Genomic DNA, 23,939 nt, shown 5'->3' with positions numbered 1-23,939 from the left:
TCTCTGGAGAGATCTTCTGAAGGTTTTTGGGACACTTTCTCTGTGTCCCTCCTCTCTGATATTCTTCCTAATAAATTTCAATGACTTAGGCCTCTTTGAACTATAGGTAGTGATGTGGAGGCAAATGTAAAATTCACTTAACTTGTTTCTTTTCCTGAGTGATTATAGTCTTGATATGTGTGCTGGAATGTTTCAAAATTTTTGCTTATTGAAGATAGGAGAGTAAACCTGGTCCCTGTGAATCCATCATGGTCACAGAGAATTCTTATCTATCTTTGAAGGACTCATCAAGTCATACAAATATAGTATTTACATTCATGAAGCTGTTTCCCAAAGATGAACCTCAATCCATGACCTCTAATTTAGGCATATTGCCCCATTTCTGACTTTATATTGGTCAATTCCAGATAAATTTCTTACTTTCACATCGAGGTTGATATTTCTAATACTTGATCTGCTTCTCAACTAGATATAGTTTGGACATTTGTTCCCTCCAAATCTCACATTGAAACTGGATCCACATTGTTGAAGATGGGGCCTGCTGGGAGGTGTATAGTTCATGGAATTGGATCCCTCATTAATCGCTTGGTGCTGTTCCCATGGCAATGAGTGGGTTTTCACTCAATTAGTTCATGAGAGAGCTAGCGTTTTATTTTTTTGAGACAGAGTCTTACTGTGTCACCCAAGCTGGAGTGCAATGGTGCTATCTTGCCTCACTGCAACCTCTGCCTCCCGAGTTTAAGCAATTCTCCTGCTTCAGCCTCTCGAGTAGCTGGGATTATAGGAGCCAACCACCATGATCAGCTATTTTTTGTATTTTTAGTAGAGATGGGGTTTCGCCATATTGGCCAGGCCGATGTCGAACTCCTGTCCTTAGGTGATCTTCCTGCGTTGGCCTTCCAAAGTTCTGGGATTACAGGCATGAGCCACCACACCCAGCCAAGAGAGCTAGTTGTTTTAAAGTATAATGGCATCCCTCTCCTGACTTTTCCTCCCTCTCTTACCATGTGACATGGTTGCTCTCCCCTCACCTTCTGTCATGATTGCAAGCTTCTTAAGGTTCTCACCAAAACAGATGCTGATGTCATGCTTCTTGTACAGCCTGCAGGACTGTGAGCCAAATAAATCTCTTTTCTTTCTAAATAACCCAGACTCAGGTATTTCTTTATGACTACACAAAGTGTACTATGACACAATCCAATTCTCTTTTCTTGTTTCTCGTTTCTGCCAATGGCACTATTATATCTTACCAGATACTCAGGCTTTTAGCTTTGAAGTTATTTTAGAATCCTTACATTTCTTCCCTGTCCATATCTAATCCATTGAGAAGTCCTGCAAATGCTTTAAAAATTTTACATCTTCCTTGCTGTCCCAATATCCACTGCCATGACTGTATTCAAGATCTTTCCCGTCTCATGTCTTTACTATGCAAGTATTTTGTAACTGGAGCTCCACTCTAGTTTCTCCCTACACCAATTCAATTTTCATTAAATATCACTCATTGCCTCTATATGCTTAAAATAAACTACAAAATACTTATATTGGAATATTTGACAATAATAATATAACTCTAAGCAACTTTTAATAACTGCTCTTCCACTCCTAGCCAACACAATTCTCACAATATTATAGTGCATAGTTTCTCTTTCTTGTGAACATACCATACTAATTTAGGTTCCATATCTTTTCTCATAGTATCCTTACTGCTTTGAGTTTCAATACCCATTTCTCTCTGTTTTTCTTAATCTCTCCCATTACTGTAAACTTTGGTTTAATTTCCACTTATTGTGGAAAGATTCTTATTCTGTATAAGAATTTTATGAGAATATTAAGCAAGGCTATATAAGAATATTAAGCAAGGCTTCACTTAATATCAGGTATACATTCTGAGAAATAAATCACTAGGTGATTTTATAATTGTGCAAACATCATAAAGTGTACTTACACAAACCTAGATGGTATAACCTCCTACACACCTTGGCTAGATGGTATAGACTATTGCTCCTAGGCTACAAACTCATACAACATGTTACCGTACTGAATACTATAGGCAATTATGACACAACAATAAGCATTTGTATATCTAAACATAGAAAATATATGGTAAAAATAGAGTATTATAATCTTGTGAAACTACCATCATATATGCAATGCATCATTGACTGAAACATCATTATACAGCACGTGACTGTACTGATTCTTCTCTAAGATTGGGACTGAATTTTTCTTTACTACTCAAATCAACATTCAATCACATGATGATATAGAATATTAGTCATCGATTTGGTATGATCTTCCATATGTTCCCAGTCATTACGTTCAACCAACCACGTTTATGCTGCTACCTGACAGCATGTACAGCAGACCAGAGGCCAAGCTCTGACCTTCCAGCTTTTGTCCCTCAGTTACCCTTACTTTTCCCTTAATCCTTTGTTGCTTTTCACTCTTACCTTTTTAATTAGACTGTTTATTTGTTATGGAGGTAAATAGATCAACCTGAGAAAGAGAGGAAAGAAAATTGAAGAAAAGAGAACTTTTACTTCTTTGTAATAAGAAAGTAATGTGATTATATATATATGTATATACTTACAAACAATATATAATATTTATATATGTAGTTGGTATAATACCATGAATAAAATTTTTTGATGAGTTTCAAGCCCTTCTTAGGTTATAGTACTGATTTGAATATGTATATATGCTCCCAAGGAACCTATTGTTCAGCTCTTTCTTCTTGGAAGGTATATAGATATAGTGATTAAGAGCAAAAGTGTGTTCACAAGCTTGCCTAGGTTCAAATCTCAGCTCCAAAGCTTATGAGATGTGTGACTATAGGCATTTTGTTCTTTGGCTTCTGTATGTATAAGATGGACATAATATTAATCCCTACTTTACAAAGTTGTTGTGAGCCATAAGTGAGATAATCCCTGTGTCAAGTGGGCTGATGGAAGGAGAAAGTTACATTTTGGTGACATTTTCAATCTGTTCTTATTTGGCAAAATGAAAATTTTTTGATAGAGATGGAAAGAGTTTTTTGTTGATTCAGAATAGGATTCAATTCTGGCCCCCATTCAAAGTTTTTGACTTCTGAAAATAACAGCTGAGTAAAGCATCAGAAATTCACTGTAACTAAGAGTTAGTTTTTATAACTTAGTCAAGTTTTTGACTCAGCTTTGCCCCTCTGTTCTTTTTGTTTCCCATTCACTGTCCTCTAACTTACCTTGGGATGATCTTATCAATTGTCCAGTCCTATAAACTCTAGCAATTTCAAATCCCCAATGTGCCTCTCATGAAGACATACACACACACACACACACACACACACACCCCCCACACACAGACACTCACAGGCACACACACAGATAGGTATGCATATACATGTATACATTCATATATATATATTGAAAGGAAGAGAGAGAAGAGAGAAACATTGTTTTGACTCTCACTCATTGATACACAGACGATTGGAAAAAGAAAGAAAATAGTATAGACAGAACAGTTATTTGGCATGTAGAAAAATTCTCCTATAACACATTCCTTGATTTTCCTCTTACTTTTCACTGCATCCAAGCAAACATGTTTACATAGATGTTGTAATCACCTGTTTACAATGATCTATGGTATCTTCAGATTGGCTTCTGATTCTCTCATGTGTATCATAATGTCCTATCATGAAAATGAGTATTCAGCTAAGCATCTGCCCACTGATCCACTAAAAGCACCTTGACCGCATAATCATAGTTCTAACTAGGAGGACTTTAGGTAGAGGCTGTTTCAATCAAGAATTCAAAATTTTAGAGAAGCATAATGTGTACCAGAAAAGATATCAGATTTCATCTCCTCTAATTTTCATGTTCCTATTTTTGTTCTCAGCTCACATTGTTCCATCAAACCATCATCAAGCCATACTGATTAAATATTCCCCCTGCCTACAGCTGTGTTAGGATTTTGATGACATAAATTAATTGGTAAGGTTTCAGTCATTTGGAAAGTTTTTGAAAGGTATTGCCACCCAGCCTTTTCATATTTTAGTGTTAAACCATGTTAAATATTAAAACTTGGTAAAATCCCACTTAATCAGAGTTTTACTTTTATTTATTTAGACTGCAGGTAAAACTTGGGGCATATAATAATTCTACAGCTTTTTAATCAGTCATACAGTGACATACAGTGTGGGGACCACCGACTTCTTACAGGCAGACACTCTGGTGTATAATAGTTGATCAAAAGATGTACTGGAAGTAATACTTTTTAAAGAATAAATTGCCCAGTTTGGGACTGACCCAATTAAAGAATAAAACAGGATGGAATCAGTGGTATGTCAAAGAATTATTGTTCCTACTTTTATTCTGGTGATTTTTTTGTGTGTGAGTAGGAGAGAATAACTGGAGTTATAGGTAGTGTGCTTGGAAAAAATCATTAAAAAAATCGATTGGTTATTATTATGTGACAATCCCTATGGTTTATATGCATTATTTCATGAAGACACATGAATTAGGTGTTATTATTTTCTTCAGCCTTTAGAGGAAATGAAACCTTAGCAAGGATTCTGATGTAGTTCTGCCTAATCCTGAAACCTGAACACGGGAGTTCCTTAGGTATATAAGGCTCCTCCCTCTCCAATGGTACAGCAGAAACAAGGTCAAGAATGAATGTGCTGTGGCATGCATTCACAAGGCATTTCAGGCTTTACATGGCATATTCACATTTTAAAAATCTTCAAACTTCTCATTATTACTGTAAGATAGTATTATTATTATTATTATTACATTCATATTACAAATGAGGAATTTGAGTATCAGGGTTGCTCAATAAATTGCCTAAATTTACAGAGCTGGTAACATAGACCTGAAATGAAGCCCAGATCTCTGACTCAAGGTACCCTTACTATTTCCATTACATTTTATTACTTCCAAATGTTAACATAACAGTTATCAAAATGAAGCCTTTGTGTGCCCATACATGCTAGATATAAATTTAAGCTGTCATTATTTATTTCCCTCTTGTAAATAAACAGACCAAAAGAGAATCTGGTAGACTTTGAGCTGGACAACACCTAAAATATTCCATGACAAGATAAAAAAATCTCTGAATTATAAAAATACATTATTTATGTGTACTGAGTTTAGCATCGTAAATATCAGCGCCTGGCTCTTGGTGTGGCCTGGATGTCCTGATAAGAAAATTAAAATGGGGAAAGAGATTGTTTAACGAGAAATTTCACAGAAGAAACTTTGACCTGAATCCCACAGAAGAGTTAGGAGAAAATGGAACTGAAAAGTAAACTATCAGATTTCCTCAGGCACAGGATTAAGCTGTGACAATTTTATCTGGAGGTAGACTAGGTATTTTTTTCTGCATCATGATTTATGAGGTCCAAGAAATAACTTCCCTGTCCAGAATTACCTTTGCCATTTGCAGCAACTGCTATCCTCATCGTTAGACTTTGTTTGCATAAAGTGAAGGTGTTATCTCCATGAAATGCAATAAAATTACCATATTTCCTCCACAGAAATCTGTATTCTATATTGACCATTATCAGATTGTTTTTAGTGATAGCTAACAAAGGAGACAGAACATATAGGACTAATGTAGGGAATGGTAGAGAGAAAAGCCAGAAAGCTATATTATTTTATTGGAAGGCTAGTTTTGGTGCTGGAAGGCAATCAGTCATTCACTTAACCATTCAACAGTGGAGGACCTTCCATATGTAAGATGCTGTCCTAGGTGCTGAGACATAGCACTACCAGCCATGAGCTTGGATTCTCACTGCTAGTGATAATAGGGTAGCAGCTCATGCCAGTCTGTCTTCCCCCACCATAAAAGCTTTCTGAGAGAATGTCTTCAAGACATGAAAACCTAAACTATTTTGGATTAAATGTATTTTACCTGGGCAGAGGAGCCATGAAAAAAACAAAAACAAAAAACAGCCTGGAGAGAAGAAATATGTTTGGAAAAAGCTTTTTCAAAAATTTTTCAGCCAGGCATAGTGACTCATGCCTGTAATCCCAGCACTTTGGGAGCCTGAGGTGGGTGGATCACGAGGTCAGGAGTTTGAGACCAGCCTGGCCAATACAGTGAAACCCCATCTCTACTAAAAATACAAAAATTAGTCGGGCATGGTGGTGGGTGCCTGTGGTCCCAGCTACTTGGGAGGCTGAGGCAGGAGAGTCGCTTGAACCCAGGAGGCACAGGTTGCAGTGAGCCTAGATTGTGCCACTGCACTCCAACCTGGGCAACAGAGCGAGACTCCATCTCAAAAAAAACATTTTTTTTTCTTCTCCATATATCTGGGCAGAGTGGAACTTTCAGGATAGGGAGCTGCAAATAGTGGCAGGGTAAACTCAAAACATATGAACAGGAGATGTATTTGAGAAAAGCTGTTGATGTTGATTATTTGAAATAGATGCCATGTAAGAAGAGAAAGTTTAGTCAAGAGCCAAGGCAGGATTTCAAGGCAAAGAAGGTCTGGGAGTGAAGTACAAGGTGGAATGGATGAGGACCTATGACTCAAAAAGAGGGAAATCCTTCTCCTTTTCCAGCAGCTATGATGAGGTAGTGGTCATATTCATGGTGAGGTGGAAAGAGACCAGAACGGTGTAAGATACTTAATAACTGCATATAGGCTGCAGATCAAATGATGGTGATGTTATTTTCTTTTAGAGTTCTTTATTTCCAAACATTTTGTGGAGGCTGTGTAAGGGAGGCATGTAAGACAGTCTGGCATATCCTCTCAGAAGCTGATGAGTGGGGAATGCTTGAGCCAAGCAATGTGAAAGAATGCCTCTTTCTCTTAGGACATTCCTCGAGATAACTCAAGTCCTTGTTATGTCAAGATTGCTTCTGCATAGGAGTTTTGCACAGGTGACAAAATGTCTTCTGCTAGCAGGATTGATTATGCAATGAGAATTTTACTCTTGGTAGATTATTTCCCTTGCTTTTATGATGTATCCTAGAAGACAGGGAAAACATAAGATAGAGAATCAGAAGGACCCACAGACTTCTTGAATGTTGAGAATGGAATTTTATGGGCTTGAAAAGAAGTGTATTATATAACAAATATAGCTTAACAGCAACAGTTTCCGAAGTGTGGTCTTGGGACTCCTGAGGGCCCTTGAGACCATTTTGGAAGTTCATGCACTATTTTCATAATACTATTAGGATGTTTTTTACCCTTTCACTCATTTTCTCAAAAATGATTGGTGGAATTTTCCAATGACTTGACAAGATGTTTGATATCACAACAGACTAAATGCAGAAGCAGATATGATAATCCAGCTATCTTTTATGATGCAAGACATTTATGATATTTGTAGAAATATAAAACAATGCCACTTCTCTTACTATATATATATTTATATATATGTAACATATATATATTTTGTGATGAAGTCTCGCTCTGTCATCCAGGCTGGAGTGCAGTGGCATGATCTTGGCTCACTGTAACCTCCACCTCCCAGATTCAAGAGATTTTTGTGCCTCAGCCTCCTGAGTAGCTGAGATTACAAGTGTAAGCCACTGAGCCTGGCTAATTTTTTTTGTATTTTTTTTAGTAGAGATGGGGTTTCACCATGTTGGCCAGGCTGGTCTCAAACTTCTGACCTCAGGTGACCTGCCCACCAAGGCCTCCCAAAGTGCTGAGATTACAGGCATGAGCCACTCAGGCCAGTCAGTAATGCAATTTTTTTTTCATATTCTCAGTTTTAATTTCCACTATGATGAACGTAGCATACATTAATAACATACGTTGGGGTCCTCAGTAATTTTTAAGAGCACAAAGGTCCTGAGATTGAAAAATTTGAGAACTTCTGCTTTAGAATGTTTGAAAAACAAAGTCTAGCCATTTGTTAGGATATGAGAAAAAAGATCATAAATTATTTTCCACTTTTTCACAAAAAGCAATTGGAAAATAACAAAAAGAGTGAGAAACACAAATGGAAGTTCTATATTCAACACAATTATGGAGTACCTAAAATTCTGAACTAAAACACATGAGGAAGGACAACTAAGTGTAATAAAATGTGGACTAATGTAGGAGCCTAGAAAATGACATCACAGTGTTGCAGGATTCTTCAGGTGTCACTTTTGCAGCTGGAAACCTCTGTGGTGGTGGCACCTTTGCCCAAGTTTTGCTCAAGCCCACTGGGCTTGTTCTGCCCACTTGTCCTGGCAGGCTGCATTCAGCTCATGCTACTGGCCTGGATCCCATGCCTACCAAGGGCAAGCCAGGCATGGGTTGGCAAAGGGTGCGTGAGTGAACAAGTGAGTGCAGGGTCTGGCCACTGTGCACAGCCAGGCATGCCAGCTGCTGCAGCTAGGTGGGCAGCTCCAGGTACTGGCTCCATGAGAGCCTGTGGCTAGATCAGATGCACTGTGAGCAGCTTCCACTGCTGGCACCTGCATCTGGATGAGGGGAATGCGGTGGTGCCCAGAAGCTTTGAGACACCAGAAACTGCAGAGCCTCAAAGAGGTTATCACAGCCCTGTCCTGGGGAGCCTCTTGGTCTGGGCTCCCAGTAGGGCCACAACTCTTTTCTTCTTCTCATCACCTGCAACTTGGTGAGCAAGCAGGGGCATGTTTCAGCCCTGTTTGTCTTAGAGCTCTTTCAGCCCCACCATTCAGGAGGCCCCGAGTTCTTGTCCTGCGTCCAGGGAGAATAAGGTATGCGGACATCTGGAGGGTGAGGAAGACAAAAAGGTGCTTTATTGAGCAACACTATAGCTCTCAAGAAACCCAAAGTGGGTAGCTCCTTTCCACAGGCAGGTCATCCTGTCAAGTGCAGCTCTCAGTGTAGAGAAGACCCAGAGTGGGTATATCTGCAGGCAGGTCATCCCGATGACTGTGCAGCCCCCAGCAGAGAGGAGACCTGGAGTGGATATCTCCTATCCACAGGCAGATCATCCTGATTCTGGCTGAGACTGGAGTTTTTGGGCTTCAGAAGGAAGAAAGTAGGTGCTGATTAGTCCATGGGCATCCATGGGTGGGCCCGGAAAAAGCACTGTTAAGTTCTCACTCTGACAGAAACTCCACTGAACGGACAGCCAGGCTTCCATGCTACAGGCCTTCCCAGGTTTGAAGGTGAGGCTTAACTGGACACTCTCTCCTTTCCACCCAGGAGCCTGCCTCCTGCCACCATCAACATGTTGTCTATGGCACCCAGGCTGTTTGTGCCAACAGGCACCTGCAGGCCTGAGCCAAGCCATCCCAGCCCCCTCTTGGTCTCCCTCCTGTGCTCATTGGTACCCAAAGTATGGAGGTGGCCAAGGTGGCAGGGGGCTGGCATGTCAGTGCCACTCCCAGAGCATGCACACCTGGCTGGATTGTGACAATGCTGGAGCTCAGCCTCCAATTTTGCTCTGAAATCAGGGTGGGTGCTGGGAATGGGAGAAGCCAGGCAGCAGGAGCAGGCACTCCCAAGCCTGCAGGATAGGGGCCAGGAGGGGTTTCCTGGGCCCCTGAGAATACAGGAATGCCCAGGTGAGTAGTCACAGCTGAATGACTGCAGCTGTGCCCAGGAAGGCGGGAATTCCACCCCACCAACTTGGAAGGGGCTAAGGCTCCCACATGTTCCTGGCTCCTGTGAGCTCCACGGAGCATGTAGCCCTAGCCACCCTCTCCTGTTGCAGCTGGTGGTTTCGCAGTGACTGCTCCAGTTGGGCCACAACAAGATGGTTACTGCTGAAGACTTTTTGGCATATATGACAGACTACCCAATTCTCTTAGCAGGTAGCACACTAGGTTTTTTTTGTTTTTTGTTTTCCTGTTGTGATATGATACATATACCATAAAACCCACCTTTTAAAAGTGTACAATTCAGGGATTTTTAGTACATTCAATGAGTAATACTACCAGCACCACTAATTCTAGAACATTTGTGTCACCTAAAAGAAATGCATGCCCATTGGCAGTCACTCCCCATTCCCCCCAATTGTTAATCTACTTTCTATCTATTGATTTACCCATTCTGAACATTCTATATAAATCATATAATATGTGACTTTTTTGTCTGGATTATTTCACTTAGCATATTTTTGGAGTTCATCCATGTTGTAGCAAGTATCAGAACTTCATTCATTTTTATAGCCAAATGATATTCTGGTGTATGGATATATCATATTTTGTTTACCCATTCATCAGTCAGTAGACATTTAGGATATTTCTACAATTTTGCTATTATGAATAATGCTGCTATGACCATTTGAGTACAAGTTTTTACATGCACATATTTTTAATTCTCTCACGTATACATTGTTTATACACCTAAAAGGAGAATTTCTGAGTCTTATCGTAACTCTATGTTTAACTTTTTGAGGAACTGCAAAACTGTTTTCCAAAGCAGGAATGTATTTTACTTCCACCCTCTCATATAATATCGTAGTTTTGTTTTGTTTTCCCTTCTTTTCATTTGCTTATTGGCCATTTGTATATATTCTTTAGAGAAATGCCGATTCAAATTCTTGGCACATTAAAAAAACGTGTAGTCTTTTTATAGTTGGGTGTGAGTTCTTTGTACATTTTAGATACTGTTCAGTTACTAGATATGTGATTTGCAAATTTTTTTCCTGTTTTGTGGGTTATCTTTTTACCTTCTTGATTGTACCTTCTAAAGTACAAATGTTTATAATTTTTATGAAGTGCAATTTATCAAATTCTTCTTTTGTTGCTTGTGCTTTGGTGTCATATCTAAGTAATCGTTGTCTGATCCAAGATCACAAAGTTTATGCTTACGTTTTTTTCTAAGTGCTGTAAACTTTTAGCTACAGACTTTTAGTTATACACATTTAAGTTGTTGATCAATTTGGAGTTAATATCTGTGTACAGTGTGAGGTAGGGGTCCAGCTTTGTTACTTTGTCTGTGGAAATTCATTATTTTCAGCATCATTTGTTGAAAAGACAATCGTTTTCTCCATTGAATTATTTCAGCACCCTTGTCAAAAATCAATTGGCAATCAATGCAAATGGATGCGTGCATATGTGTGTGTGTGTGTGCATGTGTGTGTGTTTCTTGACTTTCAATTCTATTCCATGGACTCATATGCCAGCGCCACACTGTCTTGATTACTGTTTCATTGTAGTGAGTCTTGAAATCAGAAAATGTGAATTCTCTAACTTAGTTCTTCTCTTTCAAGATTGTCTTGGCTATTCAGCATTTCCATATATATTTTTAAATGAGCTTATCCACTTTTAGGGAAAAGGCAGCTGGATTTTTGATTATGTTGAATTACTATTGGGCATTATTGCCATCTTACCAACCATAGATTTTTAGTCTTTTTCTATCAGTATGGTGTATTACATTCATTAATTTTTGTATTTTGAAACAAACTTGCATTCTGGAGTTAAATTATATCTGATCATGATGTATCATCCTTTTATATGTCCTTGGATTCACCTGTTAGTATTTTTTGAGGACCTTGTGTCTATATTAATAAGATATGTTGGTCTTTAATTTTTTTGCAGTACATTTGTCTGGTTTTGTTATCAGGATAATACTTGTTTCATAAAATGAGCTGGGAAATGTTCCCTTCTCTTGTATTTTTTGGAAGGGATTCTTTTGTATGTGTGAAGAATTAGTGTTAATTCTTCCTTAAACATTTGGTAAAATTCACCGGTAGAGCCATCTGGTCCTAGGAATTTTTGTGTGCATGTGTGAGTTTTTGATTACTGATGCAGTTTAATCTCTTTACTTGTTATAGTTCTATTCAGATTTTTAATTTATATTTGATTCAGTTTCAGTAGTTTGTATCTTTCTAAGAATTTGTCTATTTCGTCTATGTTATCTAATATTTTTGTATATAATTGTTCACAGTCTTACTTTATAATGCTTGGTAATTTGGTAAGGTCAGTAGTAATGTCCCCTCTTTCATTCCCGATCTTTGTAATTGGCTGGTAAAAATACCTAAAAGTTTTCCATTTTTATTTTCATTAATGTTTTCAAAGAACAGACATTTTTTAGTCATTTTTCTCTCTCATTTTTTAAATTCTCTAATGTAGTTCTCCTCTGATATTTATTTTTCTTCTGCTTTATTTGAATTTAGTTTGTTCTCCAAATATACCTCTAAAAATTAGTTTAGCTATATCCCATACGTTTTGGTTTGTTGTGTCTTTATTTTCATTCATCTCAAAGTATTTTATAATTTCTCTGTGATTTTTTTTCCTTGAGCCACTGGCTTAAAATTTAGAAGTGTGTTGTTTAATTTCCACATTTATAAATTCCCCAAAATGTATTGTTATTAATTCATAATTTTGGAACATACTTTACATGATTTCAATTCATTTTCATTCATTAAGATTTATTTTATGGCCTAACATGATTTATTATGGAGAATGTTCCATGTATACTTGAAAAGAATATGTATCTTGCTGTTTGGGGGTAGAGTATTCTATTGATGCTAATTAGGTCTAGTTGCTCAAGTCTTACTTGTTGATCTTCTGTCTAGTCATTCTATCTATTATTTGAAGTAAGCTACTGAAGGCTACAACCATTATTGTTGGATTTTCTACTTCTTCCTTCAACTTTGTCAATTTTTACTTTGTGTCTTTTGGACTTCAGTTGGTAAGTGAATATATGTTTATGATTGCCATTTTTTGTTGTATTTACCCTTTTATCATTATAAAATGCCCTTCCATGTCTGTAGCCACAATTTTTGTTTTAAAATTTATTTTGTCTGATTTGTGTGTAACCATTTGGGATCGTTTTTGGTTACAACTTGTATGTTCTATATTTTTCCACCATTTTACTTTCAATTAATTCGTGTTGTTGAATCTAAAGTTTGTCTCCTCACTTCTCAAAAGAAGACATACATGTAGCCAACAAGCATATGAAAAAATGCTCAATATTAAGGAAATGCAGATCAAAACTATAATGATATACCATCTCACATGAGATAGAATGGCTATTACTAAAGTGAAAAATGACAGATGCTAGTGAGGTTGCAGAGAAAACAGGATGCTTATATGCTACTGGTGGAAAAGTAAATTAGTTCAGTCACTATGGATAACATTCTGGAGATTTCTCAAAGAACTTAAAATAGAACTACCATTTGACTCAGCAATCCCATTACTAGATATATACCCAAACGAATAAAAATCATTTTGCTATAAAGATATATGTGCACAGATGTTTATTACAGCACTAGTCACAATATCAAAGACATGGAATCAACCTAGATGCTCATTAATGATCGACTGAATAAAGAAAATGTACTATTTTTGGAATAGTACACAACCATTAAAAAAAAAAACAAGGTCATGTCCTTTGCAACAACACGGATGGAGCTGGAGGCCATTATCCTAAGCAATTGTTGCAGAAACAAAAAAAAAAATGATACTGCATGTTCTTACTTATAAATGAGAACTAAACATTGAGTACACATGGACAAAAATAAGGTATCAACATGCACCAGGGCCTACTTGAAGGTAAAGGGTGGGAGAAGGTAAGGATAAAAAACTGTCAGGTATTCTGCTGGTTACTTGGGTGACAACATTATCTGTTCACCAAACCCCCACAACACACAATTTACCCATGTAACAAATCTGCATATGTATCCCTTGTATCTAAAATAAAAGTCAAAAAGAAAAAAAAATAAAAAGAATAGTTTGTCTCCTGCATACTACATAGAGTTGGCCCATATTTATAATCCATTCTGTGAATCTTTGCCTTTTTATTGGAGCAGTTATTCCATTTAAATTTAATGTAATTATTGGTATAATTTATATCTGCCATTTTACTTTTTACTTTATATGTCTTTTTTCTCATTCTCATTTCCTTTGTTACTATCTCTTCTGTTTTAATTAGGTACTTTCTTTTTTTTTTTTTTTTTTTTTTGAGATGGAGTTTTGCTCTTTTTGCCCAGGCTGGAGTGCAATGGTGTGATCTCAGCTCACTGTAACCTCCACCTCCCAGGTTCAAGCAATTCTCCTGCCTCAGCCTCCCAAGTAGCTGGGATTACAGGCATGCACCACCATGCCAGGCTAATTTTGTATGTTTAGTAGAGGCAGAGTTTCTCCATGTTGGTCAGGCTGGTCTCAAACTCCTGACCTGAGGTCATCTGCCCACCTCAGCCTCCCAAAGTGCTGGGATTACAGGTATGAGCCACCATGCCTGGCCTTAATTAGATACTTTGTAGTGTACCATTTTAATTCTCTTGTTGTTTCTGTTATTATATGTTTTGACTTGTTTTTACAGGTTGTTTTAGGGATTGCAATTAACATCTAATATATTACAATTCTGTTTGTCTGATAGCATACAATAACTCTGCTTATATATAGCCTCATCCCTACCTCCCTTCTCCTTTTTGCTATTATTGTGAAGTAATTTACATTGTATACCCATCAACACGGATTTATAATTATTCTTTATTCAGTTGTCTTTTAAGTCAGATAAGAAAAAAGAGTTACGCATAAAAAATACACTTATACTCTCTTTCATTTTTAAAAGTGTTTTAGAGATCTGATCTTGCTCTGTCATTCAGGATGAAATGCAGTGGCAAGATCATAGCTCACTGCAGCCTCAAACTCCTGGCCTCAAACTCCTGCCTCGGCCTCCAAAGTAGCTGAGACTACAGGCACACACTACCATGTCTGACTTATTTATTTACTTATTTACTTTTTTGTAAACAGAGTCTCATTTTGTTGCCCAAGCTGGTCTCAAACTTCTCGTTTCAAGTAATCCTGCCACCTTGGCCTTCTAAAATGCTGGGATTGTAAGTACGAGCCACTATGTCCAGCCTATACTGTCTTTTATATTTACCTATGTAGTTGCCCTCATTTCTTTATGTAGATATGATTTACTGTCTAGTATGCTGCAGGGAAGTTTTGCTAGCAACAGTTTTTATTTATCTGAGAATGTTTTAATTTCTCCTTGGTTTTAAAAGTGTACTTTTGTCAGATGTATAATTCTTTGTGGGCAGTCTTTTTCTTTCAGCACTTTTCTTTTTTTTTTGAGTTGGAGTTTCACTCTTGTTGCCCAGGCTGGAGTGCAATGGCACAATCTTGGCTCTCCACAACCTCTGCCTCCTAGGTTCAAGCAATTCTCCTGCCTCAGCCTCCCAAATAACTGGGATTACAGGCATGCGCCACCACACTTGGCTAATTTTGTATTTTTAATAGAGACAAAGTTTCTCCATGTTGGTCAGATTGGTCTTGAACTCACAACCACAGGGGATCCCCCCACCTTGGCCCCTCAGATTGCTGGGATTACAAGTATTAGCCACCATACCCGGCCTCTTTCAGCACTTCGAGTATGCCATCCTACAGCTTGCTGGCCTCCATAGTTTCATGTAAGAAATTGTTAATAGTTTATTGGGAATCCCTTATAGATGATAAGTTATTTCCCTATTATTGCTTTTGAGATTCACTGTCTTTGTCTTTCAGAAGTTCGATCAGTTGTAAATCTCTTAGAATTTATCCTATCTTGAATTCATGAAGAATTTATCTGTTGCGAAATTACTTTTTTATTAAATTTAGGAATCTTTTTACCATTGTTTCCTTCAATATTCTTTCTATCCCTTTCGTCATCTCTGCTCATTCTGAGACTCCTATTTTGTTAGTATGCTCTACAGTGTCCTGCAGGTCTCTGTGGCTCCATGCATTTTTCTTCATTCTTTTTCTGTTTCTCAGGCAAGTTAATTTCAACTGAACTATTTTCAACTTTGCTGATTCTTTCTTCTATCAGCTCAAATCTACTGTTGTGGCCCTGTAGTAAGTTTTTATTTTATTTACTCTACTTTTGAGCTCCAGATTTTCTATTTGTTCCTTAAAAATGTCCATCATTTTATTAATATTCTTTATTTGGTGAGACATACTTCTGATGTTTTTCTTTAGTTCTTTAAACCTGGTTTATTTGAGTTCTTCAAATTTATTTAAAATACTTTAATTTAAGCCTTAATCTAGTAAATATAATATCTGAATTTCTTTAGGAATAGTTTCTGTTGGGTATATTTTTCTTCTCCTGTTTATAAAGCATACTTGCTCATGTCTCTATGTACTAAAATTTTTGTTAAAAACTGGACATTTAAAATAATTTTATGTTCAATCATGAAAATAAGATTCTGCTCTCTCTTCAAGGTTTGTTGTTGGTTCTGTTTGTTTTCTGAATGACTCTCATGAACTAATTCTACAAAGTCTGTATTCTCTGTTGGCTGTGACTACTAAAGTCTATGTTGGGTTACCTTAGTGGTCTTCTAATGATTGGACAGAGATTTCTATACCTAAGAATATATTTGAGAAATAAGCCCTATCTCTGTAAAGGAAAGCTGAAGGTTCTCCCGAGTGACATAAGGACTTGAACGAAGAAAACTTCATAATATTTTTGGATTGAGAGATTCAATATAACATAAATAATCACTTAATTAAAGTTAATGTGTTAACTTTAAGTGCTATTGCATAATGGCAATGAGATACTAAGATGATTTTGACGGATCTAAAGAACTTGAATTTGGATTTCAAATAAAAAATAGACAAGCACAGAAAATTCTGAATAAGAAGAATTACATATCGTACAGTGACATAAATCAAACCAGTGTGGTAATGGCAAACAAATGGATGGATAATTCAATGGAACATAAATAAAAGTCTAGAAACAGTTCAATGCACTTGAGTAGCATCTCAAATAATTGGAGGAAAGATGTATTACTGAACAGATTGCATTTAAAAAAACAGTCACGCTCACACCTGTAATCCCAGCACTTTGGGAGGCCGAGGCGGGTGGATCACGAGGTCAAGAGATCGAGACCATCCTGGTCAACATGGTGAAACCCTATTTCTACTAAAAATACAAAAAATTAGCTGGGCATGGTGGCGCGTGCCTGTAATCCCAGCTACTCAGGAGGCTGAGGCAGGAGAATTGCCTGAAACCAGGAGGTGGAGGTTGCGGTGAGCCGAGATCGCACCATTGCACTTCAGCCTGGGTAACAAGAGCGAAACTCTGTCTCAAAAAAAAAAAAAAAAAAAAAAAAAAAACAGTCACATGGAAATAAATAATAATAATATTAGAGTAGCAAGGATTTTAAGTAAGAGATAAATTGCAATAATCCTCAGAAGATAGATTATTCCGATAAAAATCTACTTAAAATATTATAATAATATACATGACAAAAAAATTGTCATGTATCATTTCTATAACATATACAGAAAGTAAAAGACCAATAACTCAATAAAAATGGGTTAGGGATATAAATAAGAATGAAAGGAAAAGAAAATATAAATCTTAAATGTGTAACTATATGCTTGACTCACACATAATATGAGAAATGCAAATACACACAACAATAAATAACATATTTTACCTATCTGATTGGCAAAGAGTAAAAGTTTCATGATACATAGTGTTAGCATGGGCATGAGAAAACTTGGATGCTCCTGGTGGGAGTGTGAATTAGAACAGCCCTTACTGATTATAACCTGGCAATATTTATGCAAATTACTAATGCATATACCTATTAGTTCAGCAATTACACCTGTAAGAATTTATCCAATAAACATATGCACATGTATGAAATAACATACCTACAAAGTTATTTAGTACAATGTTGTTTATAATAACAAAAGAATAAAAGTAACTTGAATATTTATCTATAAGACGCTGAATAAATTATAAAACCAAAGGATATCATGCAAGTGTGAAAGGAAAGAGAGAACTAACAAAGAAAGAAGAAAAAAATAAACTCTCTATATTAATATGGAAAGTTCTTCAAGATATATTTCAATATAAAACAAAATCAAAATGTAGAACAGTATATATAGGGTGTGCCATCATTTGTGTAAAAAAGGAAAATAATATTTTCGTTGTTTACACATGTAGGAAGATATAGAATAGCATTTGTTATATATAGGGAGGGGCACTAGAATTGGGACTCAGGGGTGTAGATCTTTTGCTGACTAAATTTTGAGCATTATTCATGTATTATTTATGCAGTAAATGGAAAAATCATTTCCAATTACAACCACCACCCAAACAAAAACTGAAGAGAAAAATAAAATCACCTTAAAAATAATATCTTTGGAAGCAGCTGAGAACACAATTAGGACAGCAGACGTTTGACAGAAATGAGCAAAATTAAATAGGAAAAAAGAAAGTTTCAAAGAATTAGTGTGAAAATGTGAAAAACTGTAAAGCCTCTGCAGATATAAAACTAAAGCACAGTAAAAAGATAAAGTTTTCACCTATAAATTCAAAGAAAACTTTCCTGGAATAATGAAAGATATTCTAACAATTGAAAGCAGAACATGTTACAGAAAAAACTGATACTAATTGATCAACTTCAGGTCTTTCCTGAGAAAAGTTATTGGACATAATCATATCAGAACACCCCTGTGAACTGTCAGGCAAAGAAAAGAAAAAGAACCTCATGTTTAAGGAAGAAAAAACAGTAAATTTGGATTCAGACTTCTCTAGGACCACATCCAATGCTAGCGACTGTGGAGCAGCGTCAACAAAGTTTTAATTGAAAGGAACATCATCATATTTTATGTCCAGCTATACCACTGTGCAATAATAAAAACCAAGGAAAAATATTTTCAAACATACAAGAAATCAAGAAATATTGTTTCCATAAGCATTCTTGTAAAAACTACCAGAGGACAGACTTCAGCCAACCAAAATATGGATTTAGAAGTGAAGATAAATGGAGTCATGGTGAGGAGCGAATCCATTTAAACATTAAACTAATGCTGAACAACTGTGGGAATTATCCTTACAGAACCAAATATGACAATTTTACACCATGAAATTGTAGAAATGTTATAATAAAAGCAGAAGGGTGAGAAAATGTAGGAAGTAGCATATGTAGTTGAAATGGCATAGAGGAGATCATATTTATAATGTTTTATAAAGTGGACTGTGTAAATATGGTGAACTTGATGGAAGAAAATAAGCCTGGGACAGGACTTGTTTTAATATTAGCATATTGGGAAGGCTTCTCTCTGGTGCAGAGTTTTTTTTTTTTTTTTTTTTTTTTTTGGATAATGTCTCGCTCTGTCACCCAGGCTGGAGTGCTGTGGCGTGATCTCTGCTCACTGCACCTCCACCTCCTGGGTGCAAACTGTTCTCATTCCTCAGCTCCCAAGTAGCTGAGACTAGAGTCATGTGCCACCACACCCAGCTAATTTTTTTGTATTTTTAGTAGAGACAGGGTTTTGCCATGTTGACCAGGCTGGTCTCAACTCCTGGCCTCCAGTGATCTCCCTGCCTTGGCCTGGTGCATAGTTAAAAAAGTTTTACATGTGAATCTCTAGTAGGTTCCACAGTTTCTGCCTATAATAGAAATGCAATGACCGGGCTTGGATTTCTAACTGGAAACAGCAAAATTCACTCTACCTAGTTATACAAGAAATACTGTTCATGGAATCATGGGCAAGACTGGAATTACAAGATATAAGCTAAGATACCAGGAAAAATTCCTAAAGCTATATCCCAATACTGGTCTGGAAAGGGAGTTACTGCCACCATCCCCAAATTGCTCTGTGTCAGGACTACATGGCTCATTCAGAGACTGTTTTGCAGCCATGGCAAGGATGTGCTTGTGTCTTAGAGCTTAGGTATTAATTGGTTCAGAATATTGGTGAGTATGCACCAGTGCTCATAGCAATTCCAGATGAGAGGCACAGCTGTAACTCAGGGAACCCATATATTCTCTAATCCTCAGGGGTTACCCCTTGCTTTCGTATCCAAGATCCAAGATGGATCACATCTCTGTGGGAAATCTCACTGATTTCTATATTCCTCTGGTCAGACCATCCCATAGTCTGCTTCATACATTGCTAATCCCTCTCAGCAGCTGCTTTCTTCACTCACTCACTCCTCTTCTTTCATAACTTTTATGTACTACTAACTCAAGATGTAGGATTTAGAAGAATCCTTTCTGAACGTTGGCAGAGAGTAGAAATTATAACACAGAGAAGAAAATAATTTAAACACTAATAAAATGTTATTGGTGTAAAGCATTTGTTTTACTAAACATTTATGGTTAGTCAGTGTATTAGTCTATTCTGACAATGCTAATAAAGGCATACCCAAGACTAGGTAATTGATGAAGCAAAGAGATTTAATTGATTCACAGTTCAGCATAGCTGGGGAGGCCTCTGGAAACTTACAATCATGGTGGAAGGGGAAGAAAACATATCTTTCTGCACATGGAGGCAGCAAGAAGAAATGCCGAGCAAAAGGGGGAAGAGCCCCTTATAAAACCATCAGATATCATGAGAACTCACTCACTATCATGAGACAGCAGCATGGGGGTAACCATCCCCATGATTCAATTACCTCCCACCAGGTCCCTCTCACATGGGGATTATGGGAACTACAATTCAAGAGGAGATTTGGGTGGGGACACAGCCAAACCACATCTGTGAGTTTATGTAATCAATAAAGCATAGATTAATTTCAAATTTGATGTCAAAAATTAGTGCTGTAGCAATGCATTGAGCATCTCCCATCATGGAGACACTCTCAGTGGTTGTATTTCTTATTGGCAGTCATTTTTATTAAATTGGTGATCCTCATCTCTTTCCACAATCTTCTCACATCTTATTGTTCATGTGTCCCTTCTTTTCTCTCCTGTGCTGACAACAGGATCTTAATTTTCAAACCTTACTATCTTATTATTTTGCAATATACTTTCAGATCATGTCCTGGGGAGGGGCTTTATTTTTGGCACCCAAGTAGGTTGGTTCAACTGTTTTCTGGGTAAAAAATATCCCCAAAACAACCCAAGAACTTCCTTACTCATATAAATTATACCGTTTTACCCTTGTAAGTGAAAGATCTACCTCCAGAATTTTTTGTAATACAACCACTTTGCCCTCCTTGCTACAGTCACGGAAAATGTAATGGTGAAGATTGAAATGGGAAACCAAGAATAGGAGAGCAATGATAAAATTAAGATTTGGTATTAGTAAAAAGGATGAAAACTATTTTTTGCCTATATACCCAATACTGGTGCTAAACTCACTGAAAATCATTAATCGACTTCGGTGTATATTTTATTCCTTGATTTCTGGAAATCAAAATGAAATTCATTCTTTTTGATGTTATTTTTACAGGTCACCATTTTTCTTTGATCTGATATAGTAACATCTTCAAATACAGTCCCTGCTACCTTTCTTGTTATATTGGCAGATCACTGAAGTTCCTAGAGTGAATTAAAAGAAGAAGCATCGCCATCAGTATTTTGCTTGTTCTCTCAGACAAACGTTAAATTGGGGGCACTCAGTATCCTGGCAGTGAAAAGACTGGGTCTTTTTCCATAAAAATAGCCAAATAGTCCATGATGGTAGAAATGGTAAGTTTCAGTATGGGGTCAGGAAACAGGATGTAGTCAATATTTCTTAAATCTTTCTCTGTTTCCCTCAAACAGGTCCTGTAGTAGACTAAAAACTATTGCTCAAGTATTAGTAGATTATGGAGACTAAATTCATTCTTGATTTATTGTTTATTTGTAAATTCATTAATGAGAAGAAGATTAGAATAGCTCCGAAGGCTCATTTTCTCCTCATTTTAGGTAACTCAGCAGATTTGTTTTGGATTTACCAAAAAACAGAACATCAGTCACAGGCTTAGCAGGTGCCCCCTTCTAACATGGTTTATTCTTCAACCAGGAAGCTTCTGTTGCTATGTAAATGCATTGCAGAGTAGGGAACCTTCTCTACTGGAATGTCAGCTGTGAAACATGAAGACCATTGTTGGCTCAGATCTAAGCTGCAGGATTATAGAGTTCATATGACTGCTTGCACTCTATTACTTCTGTGTTTGCAATTTTCCTCTCAATCTATCTTATGTTTGTGTCGTGTGACACTAGTGCTTGAATCTGTCACCCTTTTGGGTGATGTTTATTTCACAAATAGTTATTGGAGGGCTACTGCATGTCTGACAGTGTTTTAGCTCCTTGAGATAGCTCAGTGAACAAAACAAAAGGTCTTCTCTTCGGGAGGTTAAGTTCCAGTGGTGGTGGTGAGGAGGCAGAACAATAAATATGATAAGTAACTTATATAATATGTCAAAAGATAAAAAGTGCTATTGAGAACAAAAAAGTAGAGTAGGGCAACAGGGATCAGGTTTTGATGTCAGATTTGGAAAGTGGTGATTGACATGTGGCCCTTCTCTGGATAAGTTGTAATATATATATATAAATTCTTTAAGAAAGAATCTGTTTTATTCACCCATCTATCCCTATAACACCCAGCACAGTGTCCAACACTAAGTAGATGAATGAAAACTGTTGAATCAACTTGCCTGATGTAATTTAGAGCACAAGAAGTGATTTTGTCAGGTTTTACATGTAAGTAACTGGACTTCAGCAATTTTATAACTCTAGGACATTCTTCTGCTTCTGCTAAAAAATACCTGGCACATACTAATTTAACGAAATCTCATTATAAAATGATGTTCTATGCCATTACCTTTAATTTAGTTAATGTCTCCATTGAAGACTGGGTCACTGTGCTGTTTCTAGCATCTGGCAAAGTATAACATATATATAGTCTTAGAACAGATGACCAAGACACACCCAGGAATGGAGGATTCTACAAACCATGAGCTGTGTGTTTCAAAGTGGATGAGTTCTAGAGGACAGAAAGAAAAGAAATGCAAAATCTGCAAAGAATCAGGGTACCTCATTATGTATACCATATTAGCTTTGAGGACTAAGTTTTGTTTGAATTCTGATAGTAAGTTGTAAATACTACTGCTGCTCTGAATCTTGGCCTTTATGTAAGCCTTTATATTTTCCTTTATGGAGATATTAGTCATTGGCTCATCAACTTTTTAGTCAGCCTCGATTTTGATTAGGGTAAAGGTCACGTTGCTGTAACAGAATGGCCCCTAACTCAGTGTTCTAAAGAAGACAGAAGTCTGTTTTGCTTTCCAGTAAACTGTGGACAGTTTAAGCTGGAGAGAGACAGATCTGCAATCATCTGGGCATTTTCCATGCTTGCATGGTCAAATAAAAGGTGCCGTCACATTTTGAGTAGCCAAGATTGGTTTGGCAGCCTAGAGATAGATCACCTTGGAATGAGTGGGTCAAGAGCCTGAGTGTGAGGTAATCTTCCACTTCTTTTCAATTGTTTTTTTCATTATAGAGTTCTTAAAATTTTTATCTGAAATCACCAAATAGAATTATCCATTTTGAATAATCATAAACAAAAGAGAAACATCAACTTAAAAATTATGTACAGTATAAAAACAGAGATGGCACCAAAGTCCTTTTATGAACAAGTTTGTGCTTGAGAATTTATGTAAAGTATCAAAACTCTTATTTTTATATGCAATTTCATACCAGGCAGATGAAATGCTCTTCAAAGGACTGGATACTACTAGCTAGCAGGTAGGAGGAAGAGAGGGTAGAGAAGCCGCAACAAATTTTTAAAATTCAGATCTAGAAATGGCAGACATCACTTCCCCTAACATCCATTTGCAGGAAATGAATATCATGGCCATATCTAGCTGCATGGGAGGCCACAAAACAGTGTAGCCATGTAGCCATGGGCTAATTTTATGGAAGAAGGATTATATATATATATATATATATAAAATTATTATTTTTGAGACAGAGTCTTGCTCTCTCACCAGGCACCAGGCTGGAGTGCAGTGGTGTGATCTTGGCTCCCTGCAACCTCCACCTCCCAGGTTTAAGCAATTCTCTTGCCTCAGCCTCCCAAAAGCTAGGACTACAAGCTCACGCCACCATGCCCAGCTAATTTTTATATTTTTAGTAGAGACGGGGTTTCACCATGTTGGCCAGGATGGTCTCGATCTCTTGACCTTGTGATCCCCCCACCTCAGCCTCCCAGAGAGTATATATTTAGGTGGGCAATTTGCAGTTCCCTCCATAATCTCTGAATCAATACAATATAGGGAGAGGAGTGTTTTTGTGTTTGCTTGTAATACATTCATGTATGTGGAAAGGCCATTATAGGATTACACCAAGATAAAGCTACATCTCTTA

The sequence above is a fragment of the Aotus nancymaae genome, unplaced genomic scaffold (genome assembly GCF_030222135.1).
Source record: "Aotus nancymaae isolate 86718 unplaced genomic scaffold, 86718_ANA_hifiasm-v0.15.2.pri h1tg000040l, whole genome shotgun sequence".
Classification (NCBI taxonomy): domain Eukaryota; kingdom Metazoa; phylum Chordata; class Mammalia; order Primates; family Aotidae; genus Aotus; species Aotus nancymaae.
This window is presented reverse-complemented; position numbering follows the sequence as displayed.